Source organism: Natrix helvetica (genome assembly GCF_964273705.1).
Source record: "Natrix helvetica genome assembly, chromosome: 1".
Classification (NCBI taxonomy): domain Eukaryota; kingdom Metazoa; phylum Chordata; class Lepidosauria; order Squamata; family Natricidae; genus Natrix; species Natrix helvetica.
In genome coordinates this window covers 371633685-371645748 of record NC_138548.1, presented here as the reverse complement: position 1 = coordinate 371645748, position 12064 = coordinate 371633685, and positions in this window count along the sequence as shown.

The following is a 12064-nucleotide window of genomic DNA, read 5'->3' as shown; positions in this document are numbered from 1 at the left end:
GAGGCCTCACTTACAAGCTCAAAATGGGATTAAAAATAATGAAGAGTCTGAATTCTTAAATGATTTCCGATCTGAGTGTTGCTGGGGTTAACAACAATAAGTGTTTTAGGACAAATTGTTCCAGTGCAATTCCAAAGAATATATTTGGAGAAATTCTTCCACCGTTGCCCTCCGTTCTTATCTTTTGGGACACTTGAGCCAGCAGAGGGCCAGAGCTAGATTTCTTCTCTCTTAACCTTAAGCCTGGTGAGATTCGATCTGCCAAATTGCAGGCAGCTGGTAGTCAGCAGAAGTAGCCTGCAGTACTGCGCTCTAACCACTGTGCCACCCTTCAAGGTAGTTTTTGTCACCTTTACAGCCCTACATAGATAGGATGGGCCACCTTATGTGCAGGACTGCCTATTCCTATATTTTCTCCCTATCGTACACCATCTGGCAGGATGGGCATGCTCCGGGTCCCCCAGGTAAAACAATGCTCCCAATGGAGGCCTTAAAAGTCTTTATTTATTTATAAAATTTATTAGCCGCCCATCTTACCATAAGGTAACTCTAGCCGGCATACAGTGATAAAAATATGTCTATTATCAGTGGTTCCCAACCTTTTTTTGCCCATGCCCCTCCTAAGCATCTCTAACATCCCGATGCCCCCCTGTGACATATAATTCTTAGTTTACTCAAAAAGTTAACTCTACTAATGCGGAGGAAGCCTAAAAGGCCATTAACTTGGTTTAAATAAGGTTCAAATTGCCCCCATTAAAAATCAAATTGCCCCCCTTTGGCGTATGGGCCTCACGTTGGGAACCACTGGTCTGTATGTATACAATGAAAACAAAAACAATTGCAATCAAACATTAAAATTTAAGGACACATGGGGAGAGTGGGGGCGGACTTGGGGAGGTGGGATCTGTTACTAGATCAACTACCTCCCTTGTGCTGTTCCTCCATTGGGCCCCCAAGCTAACTAGTAGAGCCACGTCTTTAGGCCCTTATGAAAGGAGAGGAGGGTTGAGGCCAACCTCATCTGCTGGAATAGGTGGGACAGGCCAATCCTAGTGGGATGAGATGGCTCCTTCAAGTAACCTGCATCCATGCCATAAAGAGATTTAAAGGTGATCACCCACACTTTGAATTGCCTCATTTTCAGCAACAGACATCCATTCAGGATAATGGATTCACACTTGCAACCATGTGGTTTGCTTCATGACTATGGTGGCTCACCTTAGGCCATCATAAAACGTCTCATAAAATCAAGTCCTGCAAATCAATGGTGCCTTGATTTATGACAGCAACGACTTGCAACTGAAATTACAAGTGCCATTGTGGTTGTAAGTTGAGGTTTTTCTGTAGTGGTTAAAAACCCAGGCTAAAAACTCGAAGACTGCGAGTTATCATTTCACCATAGGCATGAAAGTCACTCTCAGCCCACACCCCCAGGTTGGTCAATTTTCTGTCACAACCAATGGATAGACGTTTGGTATTTGACTTACAGGAAAAAGGCTAAGAAGAAGAATAAAAATAAATACATTTCTCCTGAAGTGTAAGTGCATTAGGTGACATGTGATCTTCCTCCACGGAGCATGAAAGCTCTGATTGCAACAAATTCCTGCCTGTTTAAATAGCATTTAGACTTATATACCAATTCACAGTGCATTACAGCCCTCTCTAAGCGGTTTACAGAGTCAGCATATTGCCCCCAACAATCTGGGTCCTCATTTTACCGACCTTGGAAGGCTGTGTTAACCTTGAGCCTGCTGAGATTTGAACTGCCGAATTGCAGGCAGCCAGCAGAAGTAGCCTGCAGTACTGCATTTTAACCACTGCACCACCATGGCTCAATTCCAATTCTGCACCATGCCACTACTGGAAAATTATACAGTTTGATTTTGGTTTTCTGCCCACTCTCAGCTTTAAATAGGAACATTTATTCTCTTATCATTCATTAAGAAGCATTGTGGTGCACTGGTTAGAATGCAGTATTGCAGTCTAATTCAGGTCACTGCCAGGAGTTCGATCCCCACCGGCTCAAGGTTGACTCAGTCTTCCATCTTTCGGAGATCGGTAAAATGAGGATCCAGATTGTAGGGGTCAATATGCTGACATTGTAACCATTTAGGGCTGTAAAGCACTATGATACCCCCCCCCCTGTTTCCCCGAAAATAAGACCTCCCCGGATAATAAGCCTAATCGGGCTTTTGAGCGCATGCACTAAAATAAGCCCTCCCCTGAAAATAAGCCCTCCCCCTAAATATTGCGACACAGCAGCAGCCATGAGGTGACCACGCTCACTGCCTCCTGCACCTCAAAAATAATAAGACCTCTCTGAAAATAAGACCAAGTGCTTATTTTGGGGGTGGGTGGGTATCAAAAGAAAATAAGACCCTGTCTTAGTTTCAAGGAAATGCGGTGTAAGTGTAAGTGCTATTGCCTCTGCTATTCTTTCACTTAAAATATTGCTAAGCCAGCCCTGCAATCTTCAACTCGTTATATTTTCATAGAGGAAAGTTTAAAAAAGAAAACTTTTCTTCATTTTAAACTTAAACCCTTCCTAGACATGATTTTGCACTTTAGGTTCTAAATGGCCATTTCCAACACTGCTTCTGAATGTATCCGAGTCTAAGCCCCCGTCAAACTGTAAGCAGGAAAGAGGTATTTACATTTATGGCCTTCAGGTTCAATGCAGGACATTAGCCTAACATTACCCCTGCTATTTGGCAAAAGGGCTACCTCAAGAGAGTTTTGGAGCAGAGTATGACTGAAAGCTTTTTTTCCCTAAGTCTCTGTACCTGGGGACACCTCTTGCTAATTTGGTTTGTTATTGGCTTCAAAAGATTATCATCTCTCCAGAGAGAGAGAGAGAGAGAAGCGAGAAAAGAAATCCCTACAGTTTTCATAATTATAGGGGAGAAAAGTGAAGCCTGTCACATCTCCTCTGCAGAGGCAGAGCTGAAGCTGAGCCTGTAAACAAAACCTGGTTACATGATTTGAAAGTCCTCTGAAGTTTCTCAGCGAGAGGCAAATGTGACTTTCCAAGATGTGATGATGAAAGAAGTTTGCAACAGTGGCTAATTAATGCCCAAGTACTTGACAAACCTAAAATGGCTCCCTTATGAGTTACAGCCATTTAATGCCTCCATTAAGTCTTATGATTAAATTAATTTGAAATCAAAACAAGGTTAACTTCCCACACAAACTCCCTAATGTAAATATTTCTCCATTTAGGGGTGGAAATTAGTATCACTAGATAATTTCAGACTCCGGACTTCTGGTTCCTATGCCCCTCCCCATATAGAGCAAAACAAGTCATGTTCCTTCACTTCAAAATGTGCTATGCTAGGGAGAATAAAGGGTTGAGTGCAAAGGGACCGGTGCCTATAAGGGTCACCCCCAGAATAACAGAATTGGAATGGACCTTGGAGGTCTTCTAGTCCAACGGTCACCAACTGGTGGTTCACAAAAAAATTATTTGCATTTTTTATATTTCAATAAATCAGGGGGTCCTCAAACTAGGGCCCCTGGGCTGGATATGTGCAATGAACATTTGTGTTGCTCTAGAGAGTCTCCCCCTATGGGGTCTTTTTGTGCGAGTTGGAGGCAGGGAGAAATTCTGAATTGGGGTCTGCTTCAGCCTCCTGGTGCGGGGCTTTGGCGAAGGCTAGAGGGAAGTGCTGCTGGTGGCAAAGAACCGGAAGGCCTTGTTCCAGTGGGAGTGGGACTGCATCATGGCCTGGAACTAGCTGACCATCTCAGCCCGCTGAGCCTCCAGGTGCCAGTACCTGGCCTTGCACTCCCATGGGTCTTCCCTCTGCTTGGAAAGCCTATACTTGTAGTCCTCAGTGAGGCACTTCTGCTGAGCCTCCTTCTCGGTCAGATCCAATTTGAACTGAGCCAGCTGTTTTGCCAAGTCTTTCTCATGGTGGCTGCTTAGCTCCAACAACTGCTTCCATTTGGGGCCCTAAGGAGCCCGGGCAGGCAGGTGACGAGTGGCTGGGAGGAGAAGAGCTAGTAGAAGTTGGCGAGGTGCCCCGTGATGTGAGTGACATTAAGTTGGCCACGCCCACCCAGTCACATGACCATCTAGCCACGCCCGCCCACCCAGTCATTAAAAAGGTAAAGGTAAAGGTTCCCCTCACACATACTGTATGTGCTGGTCATTTCCAACTCTAGAGGCAGTGCTCATCACCATTTTAAAGCTGAAGAGCCAGCACTGTCCAAAGATGTCTCCGTGGTCATATGGCTGGCATGATTAAATGCCAAAGGTGCACAGAATGCTGTTCCCTTCCCACCAGAGTTGGTCCCTATTTTTCTACTTGCATTTTTATATGCTTTCAAACTGCTAGGTTGGCAGAAAGTGGGACAAGAAAAGGGAGCTCACTCCATTATGTGGCACTAGGGATTCGAACCGCCAAACTGCCACAAGCTCAGCATCTTAGCCACTGAGCCACCACGTCCCACACAGACAGTCATTAGGCAGATCATATGAGTGGTCTGCGGGATTTAAATTTATGAATTTGGAGGTCCCTGAGGTCTGAAAGGTTGGGGATCCTTGTTCTAGTCCAACCCTGCCTGAGGTAGGAAACGCAATACTATTTCAGACAAATGGTTGTCCAATCTCTTCTTAAAAACCTCCAGTGTTAGAGCACCAAGAGCCCAAAAGCACCCCAAAAGAGTCCCTTTTCCAAAATATGAGCTCTGTTTTTGGGGTAGCGCATTATGTGCTGCAAGCCTCTCTTGATTTCCTTGTTCCCATCATGCCAAGTTCCCTCTTTGTTTTATGGAAAGGTTTGGGTGTGTGTGTGTCCCAGAGCTTTCCAGATGTGTTGGGTAACAATTTTCACCCTCTTATTATTTAGGGGCTGGGAATAGAGCCATTGAAGCCCTTTCAGATGTTAAAGAGGGACACCATTAGATACAGTGCAGCCAGTACCCATGGAGCTCAAAGGGGGATTTTAATTTTTTTTTACATAACCAGATTTTTAAAAAGAAAAACAGTATTGGATATATACTTCAAACCCTATACTTTGTGTGCATAGCAAAACTGCCTTGCAACCTTGTTTGACATAACCTTTGTTAATCTGAAACTCAGTGAACAGTTATTTATGTAACTTATTGAATTTTAATTTCATTACTTATTTAAGTTTGCAAGTTTAGTTTCATTCCGTTTATGAATATATTTTGTATTTCATTTCAGTTTAGGGATGGTTATGAAATGTCATCTCAAAAATCCGGAGCTCCAAAACTCCAAAACGCTGCACATTGTAAATGTACAGTTAGGACATTATTGATTTATGTGTTCATGTGTGTGAGTGGCCCCATATTAGTCTTGTTCCAGCACTTAAGCAATCCTCTTGGCGGCCCTGGCTACAGTAGTTACTAATTATAATTCTACTGTACAATTTATGGTAGTCAGGTGTGCGCCTGCTACGCGTGGGAAAATCCACCGCTCCTTTCCCACGGGGAGGGGCCCCTTTTGCACTTTTCGCAACATCTTCGGGACTTGCGCGCCAAAAGAGGCACTCTCCCCCACTCCACTCTGCCAGGACGGGAGACTAAGAAAAGGCCGTTATCACACTGCCTCCCCCACCTCCTTCCCGCAGCCTCTAGGGTCGCCTGAAATCCATCGGGGATGCTTAGTCTCAAAGTCCTGGCTGCGCTCAAGCGCTCAATGCCGTAGAAAGGGGCGGGGCCGAGTCCTTCCGGCGCTGCCTCCCTAGAGAAGCGTACAGCTAGCACGTTCTACGTCGCGCGGAACCGCCTCCGAGCATTCGTGCGCAGAAGCATAACTGCAGCAGCAGGGAACAAACGGAGCATGCGCGAGAGAACGTTGCCGTTGGGGGCTCCCAGGCGGTTGGTATTTTTTTTTAATTTAAAAGAATGCCAGGGACGCGCGCGGGCAACCGTTGCTTGTGACGTCACCCGGCGGAACGGCGCCTGCGCGCAGTAACGGCGCCAAAGGCTGCCTCCGAGCTGAGAGAAGCTGAACTTCTGTCTCAGCGGGTCCGGAGTCGCTGCTAAGGCGGTAGCGCTGGGGAGTAGCTTCCTCTGACAGATAGCAATAGCATTTAGCTTTATATACCACCTCGCAGCGTTTTACATCCCCCTCTAAGCGGTTTTCAAAGTCGGCATATTGCCCTCAACGCTCTGGGCCCTCATCAAGATGTCCCTCAGATGAGTCCAGCAATTTCGCCTCAGCCGCGGAGAGAATGGGAGAGGTTGCAAATTGCTGTTGAGACAGCTCCAGTTTAAGATGTTGAGAACGACTAGGTCCCACCTTCCTTATGCTGTTAGAAGTTAAAAGGAGTTGACGTGCAGGCGAACCTCAGAATAAGCAGGCAAAGAAACCCTTCATTTGATGCTTGGCCTAAATTTAAGAATACCTCACAGGCTCTGTTAAAGAAAAAGAATCTCCTCAAGGAAAAATTGGGACGAGAAGTAGTAGTAACTGAGAGGGATCTTGGAGTCCTAGTGGATAACCATTTAAATATGAGCCAGTAGTGTGCAGCAGCAGCCAAAAAAGCCAAGACAGTTCTAGGCTGCATAAACAGAAGGATAGAATCAAGATCACGTGAAGTGTTAATACCACTTTATAATGCCTTGGTAAGGCCACACTTGGAATACTGCATTCAGTTTTGGTCACCACAATGTAAAAAAGATGTGGAGACTCTAGAAAGAGTGCAGAGAAGAGCAACAAAGATGATTAGGGGACTGGAGACTAAAACATATGAAGAACGGTTGCAGGAACTGGGTATGTCTAGTTTAATAGAAAGAAGGACTAGGGGAGACATGAAAGCAGTGCTCCAATATCTCAGGGGTTGCCACAAAGAAGAGGGAGTCAAACTATTTTCCAAGGCACCTGAGGGTAGAACAAGAAGCAATGGGTGGAAACTAATCAAGGAGAGAAGCAACTTAGAACTGAAGAGAAACTTCCTGAAAGTTAGAACAATTAATCAGTGGAACAGCTTGCCTCCAGAAGTTGTGAATGCCCCAACACTGGAAGTCTTTAAGAAGATGTTGGATAGCCATCTGTCTGAAACGGTATAGGGTTTCCTGCCTAGGCAGGGGGTTGGACTAGAAGACCTCCAAGGTCCCTTCCAACTCTGCTATTGTATTATTAAGTTCAATCCTTATGTGTATGTAGTGGTCTTCTACAGCTAGTTCTCCAGATATGAAATGTTTTCTTTGGTGAATTTATTAAAAATAACCTGGCTCTTTTTCAGATTTATTTTTTTAGTCAAACGGTTCCTAATAATTTAATTAAAAAAAAAAACCCTCAATAGGCAGACTTCCGGCCCGGTCACAGCACGGAGACGGCTTTGATCGTGCTGGTGGATGATCTCTGGAGGGCCAGAGATGGGGGTTGTTCCTCCATCATGGTCCTATTAGATCTCTCGGCGGCTTTCAATACCATCGACCATGGTATCCTACTGCGTCACCTGGAGGGGTTGGGGGTGAGGAGCACCGTTCTGCGGTGGTTCTCCTCCTACCTCTCTGGTTGGGCACAATGTGTGTTGACAGGAGGGCAGAGGTCGAGCCTGAGGCCGCTCACCTGCGGGGTGCCGCAGGGGTCGGTCCTCTCGCCTCTCCTGTTCAACACATACATGAAGCCGCTGGGCGAGATCATTCGTGGGTTCGGGGTAGATTACCACCTGTACGCTGATGACACTCAGCTGTACATCTCTACCCCGGACCACCCCAGCGATGCCGTTGAAGTGATGTCCCGATGTCTGGAAGCTGTACGGATCTGGATGGGAAATAACAGACTCAAGCTCAACCCGTCCAAGACGGAGTGGCTGTGGCTACCGGCACCCCGGTTCAACCAGTTGCGTCCATCAATGGCCATTGGGGGCAAACAGCTGGCCCCCGTGGATCGGGCACGCAATTTGGGCGTCCTCCTGGATGCCCGGCTGTCAATGGATGACCATGTGACAGCCGTGGCAAGGGGGGCGTTTCACCAGGTTTGCCTGGTGCGCCAATTGCGTCCCCTATTGGACTGGAATGCCCTCTGCACAGTCACCCATGCACTTGTGACGTCTCGACTGGACTACTGTAATGCTCTCTACATGGGGCTCCCCTTGAGATGCACCCGAAGGCTGCAGCTGGTTCAGAATGCGGCCGTGCGGACAATTGTGGGAGCTACTAGATACTCCCACGTAACACCTCTGCTGCGCGGGCTGCACTGGCTACCTGTGGCTTTCCAGGTCCGTTTCAAGGTGTTGGTTATCATCTTTAAAGCGCTCCATGGCACAGGACCTAGCTATTTGCGGGATCGTATCCTGCCCCACACATCCCTTCGGCCGATTCGCTCTCACAGGGAGGGACTCCTCCGGGTGCCGTCCACTAGGCAATGCCAGCGGGCGACGCCCAGGAGTAGGGCCTTCTCTGTGATGGGCCCGACCCTCTGGAATGACCTCCCCCCGGATGTCAGAACTACCACCGACCTCCGCTCCTTCCGTAAGAAGCTTAAAACCCACCTGTTCAATTTAGCTGGCCTGGCCTAATACCAATCTTAGTCCCCCAAGTCTGTGTTTTTAAATTTTTAGGGGTATGCTTTTTAGTTGTTTTTAACTTTTATTATTCTGTACAGTTGAATTTAGGTTTAATTCGCTTTTAAGGGAATATATTTAAGGGTATTTATCTTTTGTACCTGTTTTTAATGAGATGCCTGTACACCGCCCCGAGTCCCTTCGGGGAGAGGGGGCGGTCTATAAATTTTGAAAAATAAAATAAAAATAAAATTGATGGACCATTAGGTCTTTTTCTGCCATCAGTTTTCTATGTCTCTATGCTTATGGTTGCTAAGTTCCTGAATTGCGTTCACGACTGCAACCAGAACTTTTAAGGACCGGTCATAAGAATCGTCGTGGGATCTTGTCAGTGAATGAACGGTTGGTAAGTGAGGACTAAGTAACTGAGTGAGTGAGTACTGAATAAGAGGCTGAATGACTCACTTCCATCTCAAACCACCCCACAGGGTTGTGGTTGTGGGGAAAATAGGAATATGTTGGATATGTCTTGGGTTAAATGTAAAAATAATAAAGGTGGGATATTTAAGCAAATATCAAAAATAAAGGTGGGATATTTAAATTAAATTTAAAAAATATCAATTTGACCTCATGATAAATCCACAATTAGGAAGGAATCTGCATATCTGAGGGCGATCTTCCTTCCTGGACTTAAACATCCGTAGGACAATATTTAAATTTACATATCCAATATGCATCTTGTAATCAAAGCCCAGGGCAGTAGCATCTCAGACTGCACAGCTAAAGGTCAAAACCTTGTCATTATATAAACTTCTACTGGCAGACACTCTAATAATGTAGGCTACCTTTAACCTCTGTATTGAATGAGTAAGCTACCTCCAGCAGCTGCCATTTGTGTTTATTCGTGACCCAGCTCAGGAAATCTGATCCAAAAAATTCTAACTATTTAACTCATGCCTGTGAACATGCATAAGAATCCCTCCTATTTTCCCCACAACAACCCTGTGAGGTGGTATGAGATGAGAGTTATTCAGCTTCAGTAGGTTTTTTTTCCTTTTTAATTAATTAATTTAATTATTAACCATTTGGCTTAAACCTGAACAAGAGCAAGGTTATGTTTAACAAATTCACCAAAGAAATTATTTTTAAAATATCTGGAGCAGAACTAAACAGACCACTGGCCAATAGATCTCAATGCAAGGTTATACAATAAAGGAAATTGAATGGTGGGTTAATTGTAGTTGGCAGGGATTTAGCAAGTTAAGCATAATTTTCAAGAACAGCCTCTCCCCATGCCTGAAGAAAAAAGTTTAAAATCAGTGTGTGCTACCTGCTCTAACGTATGCCGGTGAAACATGGACACTAATCTCACAATCAATACAAAAACTATGGGTGGTGCAGAGAGCCATGGAAAGATACACTCTTGGAATTATAAGACAGGATAGAAAGACCATATGAATTAGACAACAAATGAAACTGCAATGTCATCAAGAGAGGAAAAGAATTGGAAATGGTCTGGTCACATAACAAGAAGAACTGTTGGCAGGTGGACCAAGGCAGTCTAGAATGGATCCCACTTGATAAAAAGCGTCCAATGAAAGACCTAAAACAAGATGGATTGACAACATCAGCAAGTGTGGCAGGCTCAATTGGCAAATGAAGCTCAGGATCGTATTGATTGGAATTGGAAACATGTGGAAGAGGCCTTCATCCTGCAGTGGATGGAAAATGACTAAAATGATGATTTAATTATTTTAAATTATTTTTTAATTTTAGTGATGGATAGTGGACATGCATTTATCCCAAGCATGTTTAAATTCAGTTACTGATGTTTGAGTCACTATCTCCGCTGGAAGATGGTTCCAAACTTCCACCACTCTTCATTATGTGAAATAATATTTTCTAACATTACTTTTGTCCCCCCTATCATTTTGAGAATACTCATCCTGTTCTTGATTTTTGCCTAATATTCAAAGTACAGCCTTCTAGAACCTTATTCACAACCTTAATATATTTAGAGGTTTCAATAATGTCCCCACTTTCCTGTTTGTTCAGGGTACACATATCCATTTTTCCAATCTCTCCTGATATGATTTGTCCCTCAGACTTTGCATCATTTTTGTTGCCCATCTCTCGACTAGATCAATCTTATCAATATCTTTTGTTGTTAAAAAGGTCTCCAGAACTGGACACAGTACTCCAAATGGGATCTGACTAATACCCTATATAGCGGGATCTTTTGTATTGATTTATGTTCTTAAATGTTTTCAACAGTTGTAAGCTACCCAGAGTTGCTGACACTCAGCATACAAATTGAATGAATTATTCTTATTATGGTTGGTTACAACATCAGTGAGATTTGTATATTATGACCTCATATATTATTTGGCTTTTTTCTTACCCTCATTAATCAACAGATTGAACAGCCCATATTTATATTATTTGATTTATTTTTGATTCTAGCGAAGGGCCTCAATCTACCCCCCCCCTTCAAATTCATAGTCCCTGGAGTCTGTAGATCACATGACTTCTATATTTAAACAGTGCTCTTCTTTTCAATTGTTCATGTTCTCCTTTCCCTATTCAGAAATCAGGTAGCTCTAGCCACAAGTCAAAGAGAAGGGCAATACTATCTTCTAGTGGTCTGCATTTTCGAATATGTGTGATCTGGTGCATGCCAGCAGCACTCCAGTCCCTCAGATCAGCTGGGAAGAAATTCGAGAAAGGCTTTCTCCCAGCCCAGAAGGAGAATCTGCCAATCCCCAAATGCCTGGGTATCATTTTGCACCCCCCTCCCAAACACCAATGCAGGTTGCACAGGCATTGTCTGCAAAATCGTATGGAACATGCTTCTGCCATTCTGGCTGCATCGGGCTTCAAAGTAGGAATGGGCATATGTGAAATCCCCTTTTGCCAGGCCACCCCTTCTGAAAGGGCTGCAGATCACAAACTGTCCCCAGTTCTTACTCGAATGCAAGATCTAAGGAATAAAGGATTATTAAGATTTTTTAGAATATAGAATATAAACTTAAGTGCAAACCCCACTCCTTACTACCCCTGATGATGTTACCTAGTTTGGGTAATGAAATGTCTGCAAGAAAACAAGCAAGCTCAGAGAGCACCAAGGACTCCTCCAAATAAAGGATTCTCCAGGAGGCTGTTGGATTACTGCTCTGGATTTCTGCGGGCCTTCTGAGCTTTTTACCTTCTCTCTATTTAAGAGTGGAAAGCGTCATCTTCGGCAGTTGAAATTCCTTGGAGTAACAAGGAAAAGAAGGTTAAGGTTAAGGTTTATTAAATTTATAGACCGCCCCCTCTCCCCGTAGGGACTCAGGGCGGTGTACAGACCGTTCATGTTCAAGACAACAAAACATAACATGAGACATCAAACAAAACAACGCACACATACCGTCTGTATAAAACCCAAAACCAATTTAAATAATTAAAAACAATTTTAAAACCAGTTTAAAACCCCGATTTAAAATTTAAAAAGCCCTCCAGGAAGGTTAGTAATAGATGTTCCCTATAAATACAATTACAATTAGGCCAGGCCGGCTAACCAAAACAGGTGGGTCTTGAGTTTC